At 38.7% G+C, this 27,174-nt stretch overlaps 1 long non-coding RNA gene across 1 annotated transcript; it reads left to right on the plus strand.

Annotated features, from left to right (window-relative positions):
- The first annotated feature begins 10,699 nt into the window (after window positions 1–10,699).
- Window positions 10,700–26,932, plus strand: LOC133227705 (uncharacterized). The gene is made up of 4 exons (XR_009729916.1): window positions 10,700–10,875; window positions 15,046–15,132; window positions 21,152–22,271; window positions 23,276–26,932. It is a non-coding gene; the product is annotated as an uncharacterized LOC133227705 (long non-coding RNA).
- The last annotated feature ends 242 nt before the right edge of the window (window positions 26,933–27,174 follow it).

A 27,174-nucleotide genomic window follows, 5' to 3' on the forward strand; every position in this document is an offset into this window, starting at 1 on the left:
CACAGGCACCTGGACAACTAAGTCTGTGTGCCACGACTCCTGAGCCTGCGCTCCAGAGCCCACCAGCTGCAACTCCTGAGCTCATGAGCCACAACTACCGAAGCCTGTGAGGCTAGAGCTCATGCTCTGCAACAAGGGAACCATCGCAATGAGAAGCTGCCTGAGCAGCAACAAAGACCTAGCACAATCAAAAATATAATAAATATTAAAAAAAAAATGGGATAGTTTGCCAATGCACAAAGAAGATATATAAGTGAATGGCGGTCCTATAGAAATTAACCATCAGTTGTTCTACATGAATGAGAAAGCTCAGTAAGTATGGATAGAAAACCTGCATTAAGTCTCTGTCCTTTGGGTGTATCACCCATAGATATATACATATGATATACATAGATACATATATGTATCTGCAAATACATATAGATAAAGAAACTGGATAATCTAGAAGAGTGCAATGTTCCAGAAGTGGATTTGATCATAAGACAAGTCAGTGATTTTTGAAAAATGATATAAAATCTTGGCTCTCAGTGTGAGAAAGTGAGATTCCTTTCCTTGTTTAAAAGCTAGCTCTCTGATAAAATACACGAGGGACAGGAAATGAATCTGGTCACAAACCAAAAGCTAAATTTTTCAGCCTGATGTAATTCTTCCAGGAAAAGTACAATGCCATGGGGAGATAGGGAATGGCTAGACAGATAATTCAATTAGCCCTTTGCAAACTGGGTTTGTTTACACATTTTAAGCTAAAAATTATCTTTAATGTCTCCTTCCCCCTCTCATCCAAAAATGTGGCTGCTGGACATGTGGCCAAAACACATTTTCATATGGTCCTTCATTTAGTTGTGAATCAGCATCTTAGATGCTCAGTGTGCTCAGTCGTGTCCAACTCTTTGTGACCCCATGGACTGTAACCCACCAGGCTCTTCTGTCCATGGGATTTCCCAGGCAAGAATATTGGATTAGGTTTCCATTTCCTTCTCTAGGGGATCTTCCCTGCTCAGGGATCGAATCTGTATCTCCTGCATTGGCAGGCAAATTCTTTACCACTGAGCCATCAAGGAAGCCTGGATGCCCAGTGGCTACTTAGAAATCACTATAACTTAGAAGAAGACTATAAAGAGAAGGAGGAGGAAAGAAGGAAAAACTAAAGAGAAGGAGGATGAAACAATGATTCTTAGATGAACTCACCCAAGGTTTCCTTGAATACCCTGCCTGAGAGTATAGACCCATGGGGTTCTTGCATCTGTATTCCAGGGCCTGAGCGCTCCATCACTGAAAGGATCCAAGCAGATGGGGAGTCCCTTTTTCAAAGTTAATACTCTTTAGAGGATGAAACTAGAGGAAGTGATTGGTAAGGCCTCTTCCAAATCTAAGACTCAATGACAAAATTAAATGGCCACCAACATGTCTTCTATATCTGGAGGCCAAAAGAGACAACCCACAGGAAGATGGTGAGTGCCATATGCTATGGAGGATGGAGGAGTTCTTATTCAATGTAGAATTCGCCTACTAGAGAGGCACAAACAGTTCTTTGATTTGAAGCAGTAATTACTTCCTTGGCTTGCCCACATTAGGCTATCAGCTTTTGAGCTCTGTTGCTGCTGTGCCATTGTTAGAATCAAATTACTAAAAAGGTCAGCATCATTAATACGTGGTTTGTGAAGAATGAAAATGACAGACAAAATGTCTGTGAGCATCTAGAGCCTTGAATCAACAGCTTTACCCTTGTTTCTTTCTTTTACTGCTGTTATCATTTGCCCCCAAAGTTTACAGGTCAAGATCATAAGCCTAAAACCACCTATGGAAACTTACTAATCATATGGTCACCTAAGCACCTTACATGTTTTATCTGACCTGGACAGAAGATACTCCCTGAGACTCTTTACACCCAAATATAAACTCCTTGATGGTAGAGACCCTGCTTCTCTGAATTTCAGATGGAAGTTACCTTGGGACAGTCATAAATATATGAGTATGGATTAACTAACTATTTTTAAAACTTACACAAAGGTAGAAATAGAGTATGAAATAAGAGCCCACTGGAGAAGTTCTGGAACTTAAGATGAAGACTTCAAGAGGAAGTGAGTAATCTGAGTCTTGATCCCAGCTAAACTACTGCTACTCTATATGACTTTAGATCCGTCACTTTACCTAGAGTCCACTAGATTTTATTTCTTGGGGAATGGAAATTACTTTCTCTTTGATGTAACAAGAGAGAATTGAAATATGTATTTGTTTCATAATTAGTATTCAGGAATTTTTTCTCCACATGAGACCCATTAACTATGTTTGACATCAGTTTTTGTTTAGAGATTCAATTATTTCAGGACAATAGGCAAGTGGTAATTCTTAAGATGGCTAAAAAACTATAGCTTACACATCAAAAGACCTGACTTTTAGTCTCATGTAACTTGATTTGTGACTTTGGATAAGTTGTTTGCTTAATCATTTGCCTACTTTTTAATTTACCTCTCTAGGCTTCAGTTTTCTTACCTTAAAATGAGAGTAACAGAGTGTGTGATTTCCAGAGTCCCTTTCAACTTTAAAATCCTATGATTCCAAAGGAGATCGTGTATATGTAGGGTCATGTCCTTGTCCTTCACTCTCTCCCAGGGTTTGCTCAGATTCATGTCCATTGAGTTGGTAATGATATCTAACCATCTCATCCTCTGCTTTCCCTTCTTCTTTTGCTTCAATCCTTCCCAGCATCAGGGTCTTTTGCAATGAATTAGCTCTTTGCATCAGGTGGTCAAAGTACTGGAGGTTCAGCATCAGTCCTTCCAAAGAATATTCAGAGTTGATTTCCTTTAGGAATGACTGGTTTGATCTCCTTGCAGTCCAAGGGAATCTCAAGAGTCTTCTCAAGCTCCCCCAATTCAAAAGCATCAATTCTTAGGTGCTCAGCCTTCGTTATGGTCCAACTCTCACATCCATACATGACTACTGGAAAAACCATAGCTTTGAATATCAAACCCATGTCTCCTATGTCTCTGGCATTGCAGGTAGATTCTTTACCACTGAGCCATTGGGGAAGCCAAGATTCAAGAATAGTCTATATTAATGTATTGTGTTCCAGAACCTAAGTGTTGCTTGGGAAAGGAAAGTTAAACTCCTAGCTTCAGTTTTGCCCAGAGTGGCCTTGGTTCTCAACTTACTTTGAAAATGTAAAACAGACATTACTCATCGTGAAAATTATTTCTTTGGAATAGAGAAAACCATGAATAACATGTTATAATAAAGAAATCCTTAATACTAAAAAATAATTACTAGTAATTAAAGTCACTACTGTAATTCCCATTTAGTAATAAAGCAGAGAACCAAGTCTTAAAAAGTTATTATAAAGGGACCAAAGGCAGAGAACTTCATCTCTTCACTTTCATATGAATTTACTAAAATATTGGGCTCTTTCCCAGAAATTTTGCATTAGTCTATCTGTTCCTCAAGATCTGTATGAAATAACATTTCTTAATAAAACCATTTATCTCTTGAACAAGATACATTCTCTTTCCTATATTCAGTTAAATAAGCATTTATGGAGGGCTTATTCTAAATCCAGCCCTGGGCTTAATACTGTAAGAACTGAACACATTTCTAATTACCTTATGTTCTGAAATATTCACAGCATTGTTTACACCAATACCTAATATTTTCTTTATACTTAAGGCATATATTATGTTCTAATTTGATTAGGGTATACTTGTTTTCCTGGCACAATTCTTTGAACATAATAGGTGCTCAATAAACATTTAGAGAACCATAATAGAGGCAGTAATTTATCCCAATTGTAGACTATTAAGCAGTGAAAATAAATAATATTATCTCTAAGATTATAATGTGATTGAATGAGAACATAAAATCTGTTCTATCAAAATGCAGTTACATAAGATGTTTGGGGACAATGTTTGTTGCATACATCTCCATTACTAATGTGAATAAATACTCATATCTCTTTTAAACTACACTTAGGTTAATTCAGGCAAAATAGCAAACCAGTTCACAAACTAATCCTCTAGCATTAGCCACAGCACTGCACAGTGAATCGAATATTCTCAAGACATCTGAGGATTAGAGACACTAAGAGCAACCTTGTAAATCCTCACTCTTGCCTGTGCGTTAAAAAAAAAAAAAAGAACAAAAACTGGTGGCTCAGATGGTGAAGAGTCTGCTATGCAGGAGATACGGGTTCAATCCCTGAGTTGGGAAGATCCCCTGGAGAAGGAAATGGCAACCCACTCCGGTATTCTTGCTTGAAGAATTTCATGGAGAGAGGAGCCTGGTGAGCTTCAGACCATGAGGTTGCAGAAGAGTCGGACATGACTGAATGATTAACACTTTCAATTTCAAGCATAGGCAGTGGTATGGGAGGACCTGGGATGACCGTCAACAAGATACAAACGAATAGCTGAGTGTTAACTCTTTGAAAGTGTTTAGCTAAGAAAAACATTTTAGTAATGGTGAAAGTGGGCACCCTTGTCTTGTTTCTGACTTTAGAGGAAATGTACGAGACAGCAAAAGAGACACTGATGTATAGATCAGTCTTATGGACTCTGTGGGAGAGGGAGAGGGTGGGGAGATTTGGGAGAATGGCATTGAAACATGTATAATATCATGTATGAAATGAGTCACCAGTCCAGGTTCGATGCATGATACTGGATGCTTGGGGCTGTTGCACTGGGACGATCCAGAGGGAGGGTATGGGGAGGGAGGAGGGAGGAGTGTTCAGGATGGGGAACACAGGTATACCTGTGGCGGATTCATTCTGATATTTGGCAAAACTAATACAATATTGTAAAGTTTAAAAATAAAATTAAATTAAAAAAAATAAACTCAAGAAAAACATTTTACCCTACTTGCAAACTAAAATTAACCCGCCTGCCACATTTTCATAGATGCGAGAGTATTGATATTTTCCCACCCTGGGAGAATTGAGATTTGGTGTATCAGGTGACAATTACAGTTTCAGTAAGCTGCATTAGAGGAGAGGAGCCCTGCACTCTTCACCTGGATCTTTTCTAATATGCAATAAGCATCTCTGATCTTTGCCTCAGAGGGAGACACTATCTCTATCTTCCAGGGTGTTTACAAATGTACTGGAAAAGGTAGGCTGGACATAGGAACCTGAAAGACTCGTGTCTCATGAGAGAAATGTCTTCCAACACATGGGTCTTATCTTAGAGTGACAGATATATGAATGAATTAATGATGAATTACTAATTGGTGATATGGACGAGAAAATCTATGGCCATAAAGATTGAGAAGGAAGCCTATTTTCAGGAACTTTGTTAAGAAAGGCTTTTAGGAGAAGGCAGCATTGGAAATCAACCTTGAATATTCATTCAAAGGCCAGGCTGAAGCTTCAACATTTTGGCCAACTGATGTGAAGAATTGACTCTTTGGAAAATACTCTGATGCTGGGGAAGATTGAGGGTGAAAGGAGAAGGGGACCACAGAGGATGAGATGGATGGATGGCATCACCAACTCAATGGACCCAAATTTGAGATAGTGAAGGAGAAGAAAGACTGGTGTGCCGCAGCCCATGGGATCACAAAGAGTTGGACACAGCTTAGGGACTGAACAACGGCAACAAAACATTTAAGCAGAGATATAAACAGATTGAGGAACAGAGCTGTGTAAATATGTGTACCCTGAGCATTCTAGGCTGAAAGAACAAGCAGCGTTAAGGCCAAATGCTGGAGGATAACGTTCAGTTTATTTGAGAAACAGCAAGAAATCCAGGATAGTGAGAGCAAAAGGATGAGTGGTAGCCCATGAAGTTAGGAAGTGAGTCTGGAAACAAATCATATACCAAGGGAAGAATTTTCTTTAGATTTTACATTTGAAAGGCTGCAATTTGGCAAATGAATGAACAAATGGATAACTTTCCCTCATTTCCCTGAATCGAGTGGTCATTAAAAAGCTATTGAATGGAGAGAGGTTGACAAATCTCCACCCTAAACCATGGCCAGTCCAGGAAGGATCAGAGCCTCAAGAAGAAAGACAAAAAGTGGCAGCAGCAAAGCTAAGAGGCAATGGACCAAGCACCTGGGAGTGTCGAGTGGGAAGGCACATACGGAAAGCTGGCTCAGGATCTTGAACTGGGTTTAACCTAAATGGAAAGTGAAAGTGTTAGTCCCTCAGTAGTATCTGACTTTTTGCAACCCCATGGACTGTAGCCCACCAGGCTTCTCTGTTCATGGGATTTTCCAGGCAAGAATACTGGCTGCAACTGCTGCTAAGTCACGTCAGTCGTGTCTGACTCTGTGAGACCCCATAGACAGCAGCCTACCAGGCTCCGCCATCGCTGGGCTTCTCCAGGCAAGAATACTGGAGTGGGGTGCTATTGCCTTCTCCATGGGATCTTCCTGACCCAGGGATAGAACCCAGATCTCCCACATTGCAGGCAGATTCTTTATCATCTGAGCCACCAGAGAAGTCTAGATGGAAGGAGGCCCCCTGTTCTTGAAGAGGAGCACGCAACCAAGATAGAGCGAGGTAACTGCTTCTCCACCCTTCTCTCTCCGTTTACATAGTCTTTCTGTTTTCCCGCTCACTCCCTGTCTCTTCCGCAGTTTTCATACACACATTTTTCTCTTCCTATCATCTTCTATTTCATTCCCTTTGTCTTGATCTCCTCTCCTTATAGTCCCATTTTCTCAGATCTCTTGTCTTCCTGCCCTTTGATTTCCCCTTTCGGTACATGAAAACCTCTTTTCTCTCTCTCCTTATCTCTGGAGCTCCCCCCTGATTTTGGAAAGCCTGTTTTACCTTTTTTTTTCTTTCTGAAATCCTGTGGCTGGTGCATCTCTCACCAGTTAAAGAGACAGTGAGTAGAAGGAAGACCCCCTCCCTCCTCCATCTCTTCAGTTCAGTTCAGTTCAGTCGCTCAATCATGTCCAACTCTTTGCGACCCCATGAATCTCAGCACGCCAGGCCTCCCTGTCCATCTCCAACTACCGGAGTTTACCCAAACTCATGTCCATCAAGTCGGTGATGCCATCCAGCCATTTCATCCTCTGTCGTCCCCTTCTCCTCCTTCCCCCAATCCCTCCCAGCATCAGAGTCTTTTCCAATGAGTCAACTCTTCGCATGAGGTGGCCAAAGTACTGGAGTTTCAGCTTTAGCATCATTCCTTCCAAAGAAATCCCAGGGCTGATGTCCTTCAGAATGGACTGGTTGGATCTCCTTGCAGTCCAAGGGACTCTCAAGAGTCTTCTCCAACACCACAGTTCAAAAGCATCAATTCTTCGGCGCTCAGCCTTCTTCACAGTCCAACTCTCACATCCATACATGACCACAGGAAAAACCATAGCCTTGACTAGACGGACCTTTGTTGGCAAAGTAATGTCTCTGCTTTTCAATATGGTATCTAGGTTGGTCATAACTTTTCTTCCAAGGAGTAAGCAGGTATGGGTAAATTGTCCTTCCTTTCTCAGGCTGGGTTCAGAACGTGGTACCTACAGGGTGATGGTAGAAGGGAAGAAACGGTTCCACCTCAGCAACACCGTAGTGGAAAAGGCCCATTGCCCCCGTCCCCATGGTAAGGGTTACACCAGCATTTATGCACAGTCTCTGGTACATGGTAGGTGCTTTACAATGTTTGTGAATTTGTGAATATACTATTATAATTATCATCACTATCTTGGAGTATTTGGCATGAATTTTTACATCTAAATTAGGCAGCATCTTGAAACTTGTTTTTCTTTTATGGGCTCAAGGAGAAAAGTTGTTTTGTTTTTTTTTTACAAGCAGTGATTGCCATGGCAGCTTGAAAACTAGTTTCTGTGTTCTAACCATCAAACCATAGAATTTGTAATAGACAGGCTATAAGCAGCATAATCTCAGATGACATTTCTAGATAAAAACAACGAAGTTAAGCATCGGGAGATCCAAAACAAGTGGCAAGTCAGTCTTCATCTCCAAAGCTTGGCTGCAATGAATTCTCGTTTTTTCTCTGACTCCCTTGATAATTTTAAACTCACATTCCAGCTCACCCCTTTCTTCCCACTGGTGTTATCACGTGTCCTTAGGCCTATCACTGGAACTGGCAAATTGTGGTCAGAACTATTCCTTCATTCATCAAACACCTTTTGAAGACCTTCTAGGTGCCAAGGATTGTGCTGGGTGCTGGCACTCAGACCTGCTGTGCACTCTCAGGGAACCAAAGTCAAATGGAGGGAGAATTATTCACAAATCAGCAGAGTTCAGGGTTGCAGTCCTGTGATGAGGACACTCCTGCTGGTGTGAGAAGGGCCCAGCAGAGGGGCGATCAGTTGTTCATGAAAGTGAGGCTTAGGGTTGGGAAGGGAGTCAGAAACCTTTTTACATGTTATGTAACACTTTGTAAGCTGTATCTTAAGTGGGGGTTGTTTTCTAGGTGGGATATTTGCAAAGACTCACAGATGGGCAAGACTTGGCCTCATTAGAGAGTGTCAAGTGATTCAGGAGTGGAGGATATAAGAGAAGCTAATGGGGAGATGGGCCTGGGAAGAGATGAGGCTATAGAATTAATCAGGTGGGGGATCATCTCTGCAAATTTCCAAAAAGGAATTACATAATGCTCTCTTTCTAGAAGAACTTAGCAAGTACATTCCCTGTCTTTCTTATTTTGTGTCAATGAACTTTTGAAGACTGAGTCAACATCTCTGTTGAAGCACTGTCCATACATATACATACAATTACATACATATTAGGCATATGTGTACACAGATGCACATGTACACACATGTAAATATAAACCTGCCCACAGCTCTCCCCCACCCAAATCTTATAGGAAGCCAGTAGATAGACGGATTCCAACACAAGGATTTCTAAAGTTTGCTAAAGTTTTTTTCATTATTAAAGTTCACATACTTTTGATTATATAAAGTGGAAAAGGAAGAAAGAAAAATATAAATATATTCAGATATCCCTGGTTGTTCTTATTCTTTTACTTCCTTCTAGGCTTTTTTTCCTATGCACAAGTTTTATTTGTTTATTTGTCAACCTAACTGTAAGTCTGAATCATTTTTAGACTGTAAAGAAGTAAATTGTTTAATAAGATTTCACTTCAAGTAGATAGTCCCAAAGGTTATCCAACAATAATTATTGATTTCCTATTTTGTGTCAGGAGCTGTGCTAAGTGCTATAATAGAGTAGTAAACAACAGGCACAGCGATGGTCCATGCAGGTTACCATGGAGATATGAAGGTCTGGAAATAAAAAGGGTGTCATGTGGAGAAGCAAAGACCGACTAAACTTTCAGTTCTCTCAGCAACAACATCCCACTACCACCCACTCTGGCCCCTTGTCTTCGTAGTTATGAAGTCACCGAAAGCTCCCATTAGGAGGGCCTTTGAGCTCTTGTAGTCCAAATAATAGTGCCTGTCGGTAGAAACACACAGGACATGTGTAGGGATGGCATTCCCCCCCTTGATTTCTAGACTTGTTGCCTTCTAAGCTACCCTTTCTCTGGCAGCCAATGCTCTTCTCTGTTACCTGTCTCCTGCTGCCATGGCAGCCCCACAAACAGGAAACTGGAGGCGGTGCTGCCAAAACCCTGGACCCCAGCAGGCTTCTTCCTTCCTGCCACAGGGGTGGTAAGATACAAGGGGAGCAGTCCCATGGGCTGAGCACACCATTGGTCATTTTTGTCTTAGAAAAACAAGGCCATCATTCCTCTTTCCCAGCAAAACACCCAGTCACTCCAGCATGGAAAAACAAACAAACAAGCTGAGCAGAGCCACTCACTTCTGAAGTTGAGAGAGCCAGCATCATGTATATGCAGAGTTGGTAGTTTCTAATCTTTCACTGCCAGCCACAAATATCTCCCCCCCGCAGGCAGCACAACATCTCAGACTGTACCTTTAGAAAGCCATCTCTGAGGTAAGAACTGCAGTTTCTCTAAATCCCATGCTAAAATGGACTAAACATTAGCTCCATGAAATCACCTCAAACAATTACTAGTTACCGATCCCATCAGGTAACATGCACTAGATTCCTTTGTAACCTGATAAGTATCACTATGAGACACTGGTTAGTCTAGTGTTAATGGATAAATTAAGGACTGGCCCAGGCAGCCCTGGGTGTGTTATCACCGTGGGGCCTCTGAGAAGCCAGAGACAGCAAGAGGATGCAGGAATCCTGAATGGTTTTGAAGGAAAATATTACAAAAGCAAACTTGACTTACTTTCCCATTTTTCACTGTACACACCTTGCTACATCAAGGTTATTCTCACAGTAATCACTCATCCTATGAACTTTAGAGTCCATTTGGACAATCACATTTCTCAGTTGACTATACTGTCTCTCAACTATAAATGTCTCTGAAGCTAGGAAATTGCTTTAACTCTAGTTAAACATTATATAACACATGCATACTTAGAATGTGCAAGCCATAAACTGTATGGCAAAGTGTGGGAGAAAGAAGAACTTTGGACTTGGAGCCTCTGTAAATGAGTTTGAGTCATTTCTATTGGTGTGACCTTGACTAAGCACTGCTTCTCTGGATTGAAATATCATTCAACAAATTGTGCATTATTGGAATCGCCTATATAAAATATTCCTTAGCTCTCTTTACTTCCAGGCCCAGGCAGAATAAGTTCACTCGTTCTTCTACAGTCTTCCTGTACTTTGTACAAATTTGTTTCATGGAGATGCAGTTACATACATCATGTTTATCCCCCTCCCTAAACGATGATTCCTTTAGAACTCGACTTCAATCACCCATGGACTACCCAGTATCTGACTCACAGTCATACTCAATAAATATTCATCATACTTACCTGTCTGGTCTGCAAAATAGAGCCATAACGAACACTTCATATGGGCTCCTTGGTGGTTCAGAACAGTACTCAAGCAACTGCTTCAAAAACCATAAAACTCTGAGCAATTCTAAGGTATGGTCATTATTTGCAGGACAATATTATTTCTCAGAGGAGTACAATTCATGAAAATCAAGAAACCAAAGGAAATGAAGCAAGAAACAGTCCATGGTGATTAATTCTGGAGTCCAAGTAAGGGGCAATAGGGAAGGTGGAGGGAAGCGGAGGGTAGGAGACTTTAAGTTCTTACCTTATATCAATTTCTAATATTAGAAATGTGGATGATTTTTAATACTGATATGTTTTAGTGTTTTTTTCTAATTAGAAAAATAATTTACATGCAATATCAGTTAGTGTCTTCAATATTTACCTGAGGGGCCAATGAGCAGACTTCAAAAGGTTAACAGAAACTAAAGCTTGCTTTGCTGTTTACTACATTATTATTGACTGGGATTATATTTTTCTCTCTTTCATATTGCACTTTAAGCTTCCTAAGATGTTGTTTATTAATTTACTTTGTACTCACAGCAACTCTAATGTCATTAGGGTAATCATTTAATGAATAGAAAAACTATGACAGGAGAGATTTAATAAATTGCCCAAGATCCCAAACACAGTAGACAAGTCAAGACTAGAATTCAAGACACCCAAATCCAAGCCCTTTGCAGTTAATGAAATCCATGGGACAGCTCCTAAACACAATATTCTGTACCCTCTGTCCTTGGCAGAGACCCAGACTCCCAGAAAAGCTATTACCTACAGACAGATGGCTTCTGATATCTTATTTACTGCTACTCATTGAGTTCCAATCAGTGAATGATTTGGAAACAGCTTACCAGCTTGAATCTGGACCCTGCCACTAAATGAACTATGTGACTGATCAAAATCACTTAAACTTTCTGGAAGTCAGTATCCTTACCAAGTGGAAATGACACCACTCCTCACTCTCAGGGATCTTGTAAGCCCATAATGAGATAATGTATGTGAAATTGCTTTGTAAACTGTAAGGTCCTTGGTAAATGTCTGGTATGTTACTTGCTTACGAGTTTAGGAAGGTCACTTGGCAGAGGCATATATTCCCCTGGCCACCAAAAAGATAAGAAACTCTAACAGGAAAAGGATAAAGTCATTTCCAAGAGGAGGAAAAAAAGTATTCCCACTCAATGAGCCACCTGGGTCTGTAGTAATTAGATCCCAGTGTTCTTAAATATCTATTTCCTTTTCCCTCCTGGGACAGTGTTGTTTTCCCCTACCTGTCGCCCCAGCTGTGACCATCATTCAATCAGTTCAGCTATCAGAGCAAATAAACTTCACTCTCTGGGTCCTCAGCCTGAAGCCTCATGGTGGGATAACATGTGTTATAAATGCCTCTGTCCTTAATCATTGAAAGGGAAACCTAAAAATATTGAGTTTCCTATTAAGTTCAGTAAAATTCTTTTGGCTGGAGAATATAGACACCTGAAATCCTTCAGCGTGTTGGCTGAAAGTATATATTAGCTGGAACGTTGAATTCTGGTATACATATCAGAATTTGAGAATACCTGATATATATACATACATATATATACACACACACACACACACACACACACACACACACACATATATATATACACACACACACACACACATATATATATATATATACACTTGCCTCCGCCAAGTGACCTTCCTAAACTTGTAAGCAAATAACATACCAGATATTTACCAAGGACCTTACAGTTTACAAAACAATTTCACATACATTATCTCATTAGGGGCTTACAGGATCCCTGAGAGTGAGATGTGGTGTCATTTCCACTTGGTAAGGATACTGACTTCCAGAAAGTTTAAGTGATTTTGATCAGTCACATAGTTTATTTAGTGGCAGGGTCCAGATTCAAGCTGGTAAGCTGTTTCCAAATTATTCACTGATTGGAACTCAATGAGTAGCAGTAAATATATATATATATATATATATATGTGTGTGTGTGTGTGTGTGTGTGTGTGTGTATCAGAATATCTCTAGGCTATGTTGCATTTATACTCTACATCCGGAAGTGAAAGAACAAAGAGAAATGTATCTTGGAAAGGTACAATTCAGTGGTCAATGCAGCAAATCTGACCAAAGAATCTATCACAAAAAATGACAGACAACACAGAGTAATCAAACTAAATCCAGCTCTGCTGAAGGAATGGCTAAATGGGGGTGTTTAGACCGTTATATGCCTACACAATGAAAGCCATGTCTTGAAAACTGCCCCTTCTCCTCACCTTCAATTAGATTTCCTAATATTGATCTTCTAACTTAGAAAGTATCTCAAATAATTGTTCTAATAACTTGTCCACTGATAGAAAATTCTGTTCCTCCTAATCTGATCCTAATTCTTCCTTTTTATTTTCTTACTTCTCTGTATTATCTGAGACCTCTGGTTCAGTAACGGATAGAAACAACAGTGGGTATCTCAGATGTATTTCTGACTTTAGAGGAACTGATTCGAGGTTTTAAGTGTTGTGTTCACTGTGCATGTTTGTTAGATTCTCCTAATCAAGTTAAGGAACTTTTTCTCTTACAGTTTGCTAAGTGTTGTATGTAACCACAAAGAGTGGTTTATTTTTTTTATCAAATGACTTCTCTGCATCGGTTGAATTTCTTTTTTTCTTTTTTTGAATTTCTTTTTTTACCCTTCATTTTCATTTATTTTTAATATAAATTTATTTAATTGGAGGCTAGTTACTTTACAATATTGTATTGGTTTTGCCATATATTGACATTAATCAGCCACGGGTATACATGTGTTCCCCATCCTGAACCCCCCACCTCACCTCCCTCCCCATCCCATCCCTTTGGGTCATCCCTGTGCACCAGTCCTGAGCACCCTGTATCATTCATTGAACCTGGACTGGCTTATCTGATTTTTCTTCATGAATCTGTTAATATGGCAAACTACACTGCAGATTTCTTAATGTTACTATATCCCTGAACTTCTGGAATAAACACTTCTTTGATCATGATATATTTTTAAAATAATAATAAATGAGTAGGTTCAGTTTCCTTATGTTTTATGAAATTTGCATTTATGTTTACTGTTAAGAGTTTGCTGTTAATGGTACCTTCTAGGATTGTTATTGTCTTCAAAGTTAGGATAGCTACATGAATCAACTTGGGAAATTTTCTCTTGCTTCCTTTCCTATGGAAAAGTGCTTACGGGATAAAGAGTATAGGTTAAATTCTCTCTTTGATGGGCAATGTGCCCCATACACCTTTATAAATCAAGCTTGTAAATACTAAGAAAAAATATATATATTTTTACAATTGTTATTTGCTTGATCTTATATTTATCAGTTTAATTTTTGTAATAGGAAATGACTATTTGTTTGCCTGGTGAATTATTCTTTTAATTATCAAGAACTAACACTTCTTATAACTATTAATGGTTGTATCTTAAAAGTTACATTTGATATTAATAATACAACATCAGTTTTCTTTTTCCTTGATACATCTTTTATTTAAAACTTCTATCAGTTCTTATTAATTATATGAATAATGTATTCTTATAATTTAATTTGAAATTCCTTACCTTTTATCAGTAATTTTAACCAGTTTATGATTATTAAACATCTGGATTTATTTCTATATTTTTTGGTGCACTTTCTGAGTTCTATGCTGTTTATCAGCTTTTAAATTTCTTCTTTTACTATATACTATCAAAAACTTCCCCCTTAATTAATCTATACTTTTCGATATATATGTCCTTCTTTAACATGGATATGTTAATAAAGTCCAACTTTAAATAGTATCTCTTCTTGACAAAAAAGCACTTTAGAATGCTGTAACTCCAACTCCCCCCACATTTTCATGTTATTCTACGTTAGTCTCACCTTGTTTTTAAACTTCCCCAAATGATCTTTTTTGTTCTTGTTTATAGTTATTTTGATTTAACTGCACACTTACTAATTCTCTACTTTCTATTGTTTTTTGTTTCTCAAACCTTCACTCTGGAATAATTTTCATTTTTGTGAAGTCCACCTCTTAGTAATTTCTTTCAGTGAATATTATTAGTAAGCTCAGTCTTTTGTACGCAAATAATTTTATCATACCTTTCAATGACAACTTAGTTTAATATTTTGAAGATATTATTCCCTTTTACTCTGGTTTCCATTGCTACTAATGTAGACTATGACATTAGTTTTCCTTGTGGATAATATGTCTTTTCTCTTTTGTACCTTATAAAATGTATTTGTTCCTATCTTTTTATTCTGCAGTTTCACTATGAAATTCATCCTCCTTGGGATTGCTTGTGCAATTCTAGTATGAGGACTCATATCTTTCTTCAGTTAAGAAAAATCGAAGTGAGTATCATTTTTAACACTGTCTAATGTCCATTTTTTCTAACATTGTATAGTCAATATTCTCATCTAATGTCCATATCACTTAATCTCTTTATAGTATGCCCATCTCCATCACTTTTCCTGAATTCTGAATTATCTACTCCAATCTACCTTCCTTTAGCTGCTGTAGACTGTTGCTGTTTAACTCATAATTTGAGACTTTAATCTAATTACTAAAGTTTTTCTTTCAAGAAATTATATTCTTTTTGCTTTTTCTTTCTTATGCTATTTTCTTCTTGTCTTCTGACTTATATCTCTTTTTTAATGTTCTAAAATGAATATTTAAGTACATTTATTTTCTAATTCTCTTTTTCCCAACTGATAATTTTCTATTCATGTTGTTGCTGAGTCTTTCTCAGGATTTGCTTGTGTTAATGGTGATTTTATTCCTAAGTTTATTTTTTACTAGAAGTAGTTTTTGGAAGGGGTTCTATTGTACTGATTAACAGAAGTGCACCTACAAAGCATTTTCACATTTGCTTCTGCCAGGGCCTTAGGACTTTTTTTTGGACCAGTTTTTGCTAATTTCTAAATCTGGGGTTCCTGCCAAACAAATGTAGGATAGAATTAGATTCTAGACAAATTCTTTTTATAATATGGAGATTCTGACTTTTATGGTTGACACATTTCCCATCCAGGGCTCCCATCCCATCTAGTTCTTAGTCAGGTCCTCAGATGAATACGTATAATTTTTCTAATCAGTCCCTCTTCCATAGAATGTATATACTTTCAAAAATATTAGCAGTAGGGACTCCTTTGCAATTGGTCATCTCAAACAGCTCTGGATCTCATAGACTATCCTCAGTGAACATGAGAAACGCAATATCCATCATCTAAAACTTATATCCAGGACCTTGAATCACTGTGGCTTCAGGGTATTACTCCTCCTCTTGACTTTGAGATTCTCTTTATTTCTGCAACCTATGAATTTCCCCCTTCTTTTGAGCTTAGCAGTATATTTAGCTTTTGTTGGCATATTTTATCTAAATATTCTATGTTTGGAGAATGAAGAAGTTCTTTCAGTTGAATTTCCATTTCAAAGCAGACTTCAGGAAGCACTCTATCTTGGTGTATTGCCTATAGGTTTTAAGTATATGCAAAGAAATATCTGCAGTACTCTTAAAACTGGGCCCCAATTACTCAAATCAATGGTGTAGCCTGAGTTGACAGTGTGAACTTCTGGTTGGCCCAGTGAACTTTGTTTCCAGTCCCTATTGCAAAGCTGACTTGATGTCTTAAAAGCTTTTTCCCTTACGATCATGAGATATCTCAAAGTTTCTGAATTTTCATTTTGAAAGCCCATGGGTTTTTATGTAGACCTTTGATAATGATGTCATCAATATTACTTACTGTGTGATTCTGAAAAATTCATGTAAGTCCTCCGAAGAAAAAAATATCTACTTTGTAGAGTTGTTATGAAATGGATATATTTAGCACATAAGAAGATGTTCCCTTTCAACTTGTATAAATATTTATAGAGCATATGCTCTGAGAAGGCCTATATTTATGATACTCCAAATTTTTAATATTTTGGACCAGCTGTTGATTTTATGTCACTGGATTTGAGTTGTTAGATTTAACAAATAAAAATACAGGACACTAAAGTAAATTTAAATTAAATTTGAATTTCTGATAAACACTAAATAAATTTTTAGTGTAAGACTGGCCCATGCAATATTTAACGGATGTAGTGTTTATCACACCCTTATACTAAAAGATTACTCATTGTTTAACTGAAATGCAAATTTAATTGAGCATCCTGCATTTTATCTGGCAACCTTATACTGAATCTATGTTTTCTAATTTGAACAATAATGGTCATTTGTGAGAGATCTGTCACACATGTGTTTTAATTTTGCCAGTGTCCTATCTTAAACAAGAAAGCTAAGCTCAGCTATATGTTCATGTAGAATCCTTATTCAAGGCAGAAGGGATCTTTAAATCAAATGGTTCATTCCTGAAATTAAATTTCAGACATCATTTTTGTTTCATCTGTCCTTCCTTGGGATTTAATCAGCCATATTTGCAGTGACATCAGTAGAATACGGGATTTTCAGACATTCTATAATTTAGCTGATTTTAAAGAAAGATGACTGAGTCCTCAGCACACGGTAAGTTAAGAAGTGAGTATTCAGAGAACATTTTCGTGTCTGCGTTTCTGGCTGCTCTATGGCCTCTGATGGTTACAGGTTTTAAGTCCCAGCTATGTGACTCACTGGCTGGAGAGCCCTGGAAAAATAATTTTTTCTTCCAAGGGTCTGTTTCCCATCAGAACACCTATGGGTAATCATCCCCACCCACTTCAGGGACTGGGGTACTGTGAAGCAGGACAGCATTGTACATACAATAGACAGTTCTCCAGGGCCACAACTGCAACATCAAAGATTTCCAAAACACAAAGAAAGCAGAACTGGGACATATGCCAGAAGAGGTGAATTGAATTTGTGCCCTCTCAGAGAACACTGAAGCAGTCCCTCTTGGGCTGGAAAAGGGGCTCCTCTGTCAGACTGTTCATTAAGATCGCCACGCGATAGGCGCCCCTCCCCCACTCCCTACCCCAGGCTCTACCCTCTTCAGTCTTTTTCTCTCTGGTGTCTGTACCTTGTTCTGGAAAGCGCCACTTTAAGCACAAGGCCAGAGGAGTGTTGCTGTGTTCCCACAAACAAGGCAAACAGGCGTTTCCCTATAGATTTTTCCATTTCTAGTGTATACGTCACCAAGATCCCTGTAGAGTTGTTACCCATTACCAGAAACAAATTAAATGGCTAGGAAGTGAGAGTCAGCTGAGAGAAAACCATTTACTACTTGCTCTGTTCCTCTCTATTTTCTTACTCTCAGTAACTTGAACATATCAATACCAAACTTCCTCTTAAAACTGAATACAGCTCCAGTAGAGAAACCATGGTCCTCAGAGAAAAGCAATAGAGCTGGATAAAGGAGGAAAAGAGAGGAGAAAGGAACACACTTCTCTGTGAAATTTCTATTTTAGAGACTAAAATGAATTTGCATAGAGCTACCTCATTTTTATGTAGCAGATTTATTCTTCAAGGCTGGAAATACAGAAATGCTTAGGAAACTGGCTTGCAGCTCACTGACTGCTGTTAAAATTGGAGCACTGCAGATTCTTCATTTTCACCTTCGTTTACAGTGGCTTCTGACACCTTCACATTTCTCTACCTTGGAATTTAAAGTGAATCTCAATAAAATCAAGATTCCTTTAATAGTGAGACTACTCATCATTTTCGTCTTTCAATCTCCCAACATTTTTTCCATTCCTAAAGGCAGCTGTCCAAAGTGGGAAAAAGAAACTTGGAACAGATTACTTAGCCATTCTGTGCCTGCCAGTCCCCTATGCATGGGAGAATAACACTGTGTCCCTGTACATTAGGTTCTTCAGTTACATGCTTTCCTGGCATGTCATATTTCCCCTTTCATCACAGCCACCACTCTTGTAATGAGTAGATTGATACACGTATTTCTGGTAAACTGTAAATTCTTTGAGAGAAGGGCCTGTGTTTGTATCTGTCTCTGTAATCACAGTATCCCTCACACCTAGCACAATGCCTGACACATAGTACATAGTAATTAAATGTAGCTATTATCAATAGTTGCCTAGGGATGACAAACACAGTTGCTTTGTTATTCACCATATTTGTGTTCTATAAAATCTCTGTAGGCAATGCATTACTGAATACTGAACCATTGCTCTGAGGGTAAATACAGGATTAGGTTCCTGCAAGCCTCTGCTCACAACATTTTTGTCAACTGATCAATACATAACATTTAAAAAATATTTTAAATATACAATTTAGGTAGAAACCAACACAATATTGTAAAGCAATTATCCTTCAATTAAAAATAAATTTTTTTTGGTATTTAATATATGTTTATTAAACATATAGTATATTTGTTGTTTAATTTCTTTTTTTTATATGTTATGTGTATTTTCTTAATTTTATTTTATTTTTAAACTTTACATAATTGTATTAGTTTTGCCAAATATCAAATACAATTTATTTATTTATTATTGGTATCATAGGGGCTTCCTAGGTGGCGCTAGTGGTAAAGAACCTTCCTGCCAATGCAAGAGACTTAAGAGATACAGATTCAATCCCTGGGTTGGAAAGATCCCTTGGAAGAAGGCATGGCAACCCACTCCAGTATTCTTGCCTGGGGAATCCATATAGACAGAGGAGCCCGGCAGACTACAGTCCACAGGGTCAGAGTTGGATATGACAGAAGCAACTTAGCACACAACCTTGTTTTATATGCATTTTTGTTTAAAGATGTCTCATTTAATACACTTTGTTGATTAACTAACATTGAATTCATGGCCAACAGCATTGTAACTCCTGCCTATACAACCTTACCCAACACAAGTATGTCCTCTGTAATGCACCTTACAATTGTCTAGCACTTAGGCATATTAAATAGCACTTCAACCCTATGCCTAGGGTCATTTTAAACAGTGAAACCTTCAACAAAAGGCACACACACACACAAAATCTGGCACTAAATAGACTGCAAAAATTACAAGTTTAGAGTACGAAAGCTGAAATAAGAAGGTGGAGTGTTGCTTTATTTGCATATGTGTGTCAAAAGACTTAATTTTTTTTTTTTTTTTGCTCTGATGTGTCCATGAATGATTGCAAAAGCATCACAGGTGTTGGAATAAATTCTAGCGAGTGAATTTGAAAACACAGAATTCATTAACAATAAAAATCAACTGTACTTGGCAAAACTTCAGCCTGTGCTTCATCATCATGCTAAGCCTAAAGCAGACTTTGTTAAATTAACAAAACATTTCATCATTCATTCATTCATTCAAACTTCAAGCCATTTACTTGAATTCTCTGAGCCTTAGTTTTCTTATCTGAAAAATGGGTATTAATAGAACTTACCTAAAAGAGGTGCTGGAAGATTAATTAAGAAACTCTTAGAGGATGTGATGTATAATGTGGTGACTGCTTCCCTGATAGCTCAGTTGGTAAAGAATCTGCCTGCAATGCAGGAGACCCTGGTTCTATTTCTGAGTTGGGAAGATCCCCTGAAGGAGGGAAAGGCTACCCACTCCAGTATTCTGGCCCAAAGAATTCCATGGACTGTAGAGTCTATGGGGTTGCAAGGAGTCGGACACAACTGAGAGACTTTCAATTTCATAGTTGATAACACTGTATTGTATAATTAAAATTTTGATGGATACATTAAATAACCCAATGAAGGCAATCTTTTATAATGTATCAAATCATCATATTGCACAAATTAAATATCTTACAATTTAATGTGTCAGTTATACCTCAATAAAACTAGAGAAAAATAAAATATAAAATAATGAAAAATAAAGAAACAGCATATTAATCAACACATCAAGAGTGCTCAATAAATATAAACTGAAGTGACCTCTTCTGATATATCTTACAAATTGAAAGGGCATTTCTGGACTACTGTGCTACTTTAAATTCTACCAAGTCTAATCCTGAAGTCTCACAGAATTTTTATTCTTTCTGATTCTCTTTGCCTCTAAATTTTATGTTTTTCTTAGGCTGGAAACACAGATAAGAAAACTTTTTTTAAATGTATATTTATGTCTGCCTTTGCCTGGAGTCAAAATATCCCAGGCCCCATGATCTGCCATAAACAGAAGCTGCTGAAGTTGCATCTTTTCCTTCTTTCCCTACAACCATCTGAACTGGGCCTAGAAACAGAAGTTTCAGAACTAAAATTGCAGAGCAAATTCCTCCTCCTAAGATAGCTCAAACCTGAGAGATCTAGCATGCTCCTACCTTAGCCGCTTCTTATTTTCCTTGGCTGTGTAAAGACATGAGAGCTGAGCCCAGGGCTAAGAAGTGAATAACATGATAGTTTGATGACAGCAGCATAGATATCTGTCTCTTGAAGAATCCTAATACATAATCTAGCTTCATTTTCTCCACATGCTAGGTAGATCCTCTCTGAGGCCTTGTATTTATTATACAACCAGGTATTCTTGGCTGGATTCCACTGAGACTGATACTTGGAATTAAATGAGCCACAACTGGGTAAGTCCAGATTTTGCCCCATAATATTTTCTAGCATAACTAAAAACAAAACACCAAACAGTAGACACAAAGATGGTAAAGGAAACAGGAGAGAGTGCTGTTTTTAATGTCTGAATAGCAAACTGAGTTTTTGTACCAAGTTTGTGTTAGTCATTCAGTTTTGTCTGACTCTTTGTGACCCTATGGACTATAGCCCTCAAGATTTCTCTGTCCATGGAATTCTCCAGGCAAGAATACTAGAGTGAGTGTTCCTTTCTCCAGGGGATCCTCCTGATCCAGGGATCTAACCTGCATCTCCCGCATTACAGGCAGAGTTTTTTTACCATCTGAGCCACCAGGGAGGCCCAAGAGATGATGTGGTAGGAGGAGAGTCTTTTTGGACACCTTGAATGCCCTATTTTCATCTGCTCATGCTTCAGTTGGCCTTTTTAATAAAATAAGGATACATTTTGAATTATTAACTACATTTCCATGTTATTTGAAAAATTAATATGAAGAGTTAAGCTCTTTTGCTAAAATTTAGTATGATTTAAAACTTGACCTCTCTAAGTCTCAATTTCCCTTCAAATAAGGCAAAGTATAGATTATCTCTAATACTGTGTCAGTTCTAATATGTCACAAGATGAAGTTTATGACTCTATGGTTTATTGGATGTCAGAAATTAAAGATTAGATGGGCTGACTGCTGCAAGCCAATCTTCTAGTCCTGTCAGCTCTGTCTCCATAACGTTTCTCAGATCCAACTCCCTCTTTCCACTTATAACATCCATCCTCAGTTCATAAGTCAGTCTTCCCCTCTTTTCAATTCTAGTCCACACACTTTTACCAGAACTATCTTCCTTATACTCAGCTTTTTAAAAAAAATTTTATTGGGGTTGCTTTAAAATGTTGTATTAGTTTCTACTATATAGCAAACTGAGATCAAATCCGTCAGTCCTCATGGAAATCAACCCCGAATATTCATTGGAAGGGCTGTTGCTGAAGCTGAAGCTCTAGTACTTTGGTCACCTGATGTGAAGAGCCCACTCACTGGAAAAGACCCTGATGCTGGGAAAGATTGAAGGTAAAAGGAGAAGGGGGCAACAGAGGATGAGATGGTTACATAGCGTCACCAACTCAATGGACATGAATTTGAGCAAATTTGGGGAGATAGTGGAGGAAAGAGGAGCCTGGCATGCTGTAGTCCATGGGGCTGCAAAGAGTCGGACACTACTTAGTGACTGAACAATAGAAACAAAGTGAATCAGCTGTACACTTATGTATTTCACGTCTTTTTAGGATTTCCCTCCCATTTAGGTCACACAGAGCACTGACTAGTGTTCCCCGCTCTGTACAGTTGGTTCTCACTTGTTATCTGCTTTATACATAGTAGTGTATATATGTCATTCCTAATCTCCCAATTCATCCCTCCTCCCTCTCCTCCCTTGATGTCCATACATTTGTTCTCCATGTCTGTATCCCTATTTCTGCTTTGCAAATAGGTTTGCCTTTGATCATATCATTCCCTTGATCACAGACATTCAGTGACTTCCTACCATCTACAGGATAAATTCCAAACCATTCAGTCCAGCCTTCCACAGGCTGGCCTCTAATTATGCAATTCATCTCCTCCTCTCCACCTAGTAAATTCATCTGAGATTACTCTGTATTTCTCAAATAATGCCCTTCATCCTTCTGCTTTGGACCCCAGTTTAAGTTTTAGCTTTTATATGAAAGGTTTTCTCCTCCCTTGCTAATCTTCTCTAGCACTTATTTATTTATTAAACTCCTGCATTTCCTTCAAGGTCCATTTATATCTTAAATCTTTCAAGAAGCCTTCTCAGATTCACAGAGAAAGAAAGAATCCTCTCTCTCATAAAGCATGTTTGTAACCATAATTTAGCACTCATTACAGAATTGTCTCAAAGTTAGTTAGATGTGTTAGTCATTTTAATTGGCTGATGAAATCTTGAAGTCAGAAACCATGTACTTTTCACCCCCTGAATCCCCAGTGGCTCCAGCATTGAGCTTTGCACATGGTGATCAATAGTTGTTTTTAAAAAGTGGATTCAATTGATTTTTCTCCAGGCTGAAAGGAGGCAGTATAAAGCAGAGATTCCCCCAAACCACATGCCTCTTAGCTATTCATCCAACTGATCACCTTTCAACACAGCCAAGGATGCTAGGAAGCCTGGGCCTCTGACTTGGCCCCACCTGACCCCAGCGGCTTTCCTACTCTCAGGACAGGAGCAGAATGGTTGACATGCTTTGGAAACTAAGACCTGCCCTTTGTAAAGCATGAAATCAAATGGTAAGTCCCTTCCTTATTGAAAATTCTTGCTAAACCAGTTCTTTCTGGTTGCACTTAATCCTTTCACTTCAAGAGGAGTAAGCTCAGAGAATCAATGTTGACCATTCACAACCTCCTCCCTCTAGCCTTCACTTGATTGGGACAGAAGTGGCAACCCAGGCCTCTCTGGATAAGCTCAACCTTCTGAGCTCAGGGTCTCTGGAGTACACTCGCCAGTAGGAAGGAAAAAGACTTCCCTTAAAGACTTCAGGCAGAGCCCCCTGAGGAGGAGCAACCAAATATTCTTGTCTAATCCCTACTACTTTGAACATTTTGAGATATTCAAGATATTTGTGGTGTAGGTCTGTTTTATCCCTCACATGGTAAGACTATGGGGATGTGGAATGAGTTGGGGAAGCAGTAAAGGTACATATAAATAAGATTGGCAGGAGATGCTTCAAGATGGCCAAGTATATCACAAGAGATGCCTCTGGTTAATAAGAAATTGTCTCCAAAATACTCTCATTTGAATGTACAAAAGTGAGGAGATTTTCAGATAAAGCAATGAAGACCTCAGGTGCGGCTTGTGGAATTCATTTCCAGCTGGGAGGTTACCTAAGAAGCTGTGTAGAGAAAGTTTTCAGCCCATCATTGCAGGTGTTTTTCTCAAGAATACAAGGCAGCATGAGAAAGGACAGCAATCCTCTCTATAAAGCACATGCAAACCTCAAGTATTCTCAGAATTCCTCAGCCTGTTGCCTGATAGCTTCTTCTTACAGATTCCCGCTTTCATCAGTGCTCAAAAATGGACAGAGTACACAAAATATCCCATATGATGACAGTGAATCAACACCAATAGCTCCTTCAAAAAGATCACCTCCTTCAAAAAGATTACTGCCTTCAAAAAAACTGAAACTTTTTTGACAAGGTCCAAATCTTGCTACTGAGAAACATGGCTCAATGTTTCTGTGATCTTTAATAAATAAAATTAAATAAGGGGATGGGTCAAATTGCTTCCTTAAGACACAGCTAGTCATAGATGCAGACAATAACACTAGAATGTGAACATGTAGATTACAAGGTTCTTTAAAGGTCCAGGCAAGTTCTTTAAACTTTCGTATGCCACGGACCCTTTGGTAATCTGGAAACCCTACAGAACCTCTTCTCAGAATAATGGTTTTAAATGAATAAAATAAAACATAATTTGCTACAAAGAAAAGCAATTTAAATACTGTTCTCAAAATAATAAACATTTAAATTTGTAGTATGAATGATTATGAGCTTCCCTGGTAGCTCAGTTGGTCAAGAATCCATCTGCAATGCAGGAGACCCTGGTTCAATTCCTGGGTCAGGAAGATCCACTGGAGAAGGGATAGGCTAACCACTCCAGTATTCTTGACTTTCTCTTGTGGCTTAGCTGGTAAAGAATCCGCCTGCAATGCGGGAGACCTCGGTTCGATCCCTGGGTTGGGAAGATCCCCTGGAGAAGGGAAAGGCTACCCAACCCACTTCAGTAGTCTGGCCTGGAGAATTCCATGGACTGTATAGTCCATGGGGGTCACAAAGAGTCGGACACAACTGAGTGACTTTCACTTGCACGAATGATTATATATATATACTTTATTAACTTACAATAAGAAGACTGGATTGTACAATGTATCTAACAACTAACATAATTTCAAAGTAGTGATGAGTATGCACAAAGTTTGGATAATTCATTAACAATGGTAATGTGAAGGAATGTCTAGTGGCAACTTATGGTTTGTTATTTTTAATTATAATGGAACAAAAATAATGAATCTTAGAAGTTAGTGAAAGTAATGGTATAATTTTTTTTTCCATTCAATTTCATGGAGCCAAGGTTAAGAATCCTAGTCTAAATGTGTGGGAGAGTCATTCGTACACTCCAGTGTACTTCAGAAGAGTCTGGAGGCTGGGATATGCTTCAGAAATTTAGACACTAAAATAAAGCTGTGTTTGCAATCCACAGTCTATAAAATGCACATGCAATATTCTTAAGGGGTAAAAAGAATACTCAGGAATCTAAAAAAAATGATATAAATGAAATTACTTACAAAACAGGAACAGAGTCACAAATGTAGAAAACAAACTTATGGTTACCAGTGGGAGAAAGGGAGCGGAGGAATAACCTGGGAGACTGGGACTGACATATACACACAACGCTATATGTAAAAAAGTAACCAATAGGGATCTACTGTGGGCTTCCCAGGTGGCTTAATGGTAAAGAATCCACCTGCCAATAGAGGAGACACAGGAAGGTCAGGAAGATCCCCTGGAGGAGGAAATGGCAACCCAGGCCAGTAGTCTTGCCTGGAAAATTCCATGGACAGAGGAGCATGGTGGGCTACCATGCGGTTACGAAGAGTCATACACGACTGAGAGACTGAGCACCAGGACCTACTCTATAACACAGGGAACTCTACTCAGTACTCTGTAATGGCGTATGTGGGAAAAGAGGGGATATATGTGTATGGATAACTGACTCACTTTGCTATGCAGCAGAAGCTACCACAACATTGTGATGGTGGTTTAGTTGCTAAGTCATGTCCGACTCTTGCAAACCCAGAGACTGTAGCCCACCAGGCTCCTCTGTCCATGGGATTCTCCAGGCAAGAATACTGAAATAGTCTGCCATTTCCTTCTCCAGGGGATCTTCCCAACCTGGGGATCGAACCCAGGTTTCCTGCACTGCAGGCAGATTCTTTACCAACTGAGCTGCCAGGGAAGCCTGGTATACAATGTTGTAAATCAACTATATTGCAATAAAAATTGAAAACAAAACAAATTTCATGGTAAGAATGGGGCCAAACATGAGACCAATAAAATATAAGTGAATAGATTAAAAAGAGAGCACTCTGATATTGTAAATGCAATTTATACAATTTCTGGAATGTGAGAAAAGGTCAACAGACTGAACAAAAGCTGTTATTTGATGCCAACATTGTCTGTGGTAAGTTAAACATGGAAAGAGTGGCACCTCTTTATGCATGTTCCTTTCCTGTGGCTCAGGCGGTAAAGCATCTGTCTACAATGTGGGAGACCTGGGTTCAATCCCTGGGTCGGGAAGATTCCCCTGGAGAAGGAAATGGCAATCCACTCCAGTACTATTCCATGGAAAATCCCATGGACAGAAGAGCCTGATAGGCTACAGTCCATGGGGTCGAAAAGAGTCGGACACTACTGAGCAACTTCATTTTCACTTTCACTTTCCTGAAGAGGGAGGAAATTAGCCCCCATCCTTGTTGTCTGGAGTAATCATTATTAAGATCTTCCCCAAAAAGTTGCAGAGGGGAGGGAAATATCTTAACATATTCCTTATTCTCCTTTCTAACAGGGCTTACCGCATTTGATGTAAACATTAATCCTGATCTCTATCCCACCCTGGAAATGTATGAACACTATAGGAATCCTTAAAATAAAGGATGGAAAATTCACTTTCTCTCATATGGTCTGAATAATATGCTTGAAATTTCAGTTCCTTTGAACAACGGAAAATTGCTTGAATATTTAAACATGCATTTGTTCTTGGGAAACAAAATGTTCAGCTCTAGTGGTTGCCACGGCAACTGCCAAGGCTAAAAATACAAAACCCACCATAAGAAGAAAAAGTATGTACCAAGGGGGAAAGGAGAGAGAAAATGGGACATCTCCCAAAGGAAGATGGTGGGCAGGAAGC

This window comes from Bos javanicus, chromosome 16 (assembly GCF_032452875.1).
Source record: "Bos javanicus breed banteng chromosome 16, ARS-OSU_banteng_1.0, whole genome shotgun sequence".
Taxonomy (NCBI): Eukaryota; Metazoa; Chordata; class Mammalia; order Artiodactyla; family Bovidae; genus Bos; species Bos javanicus.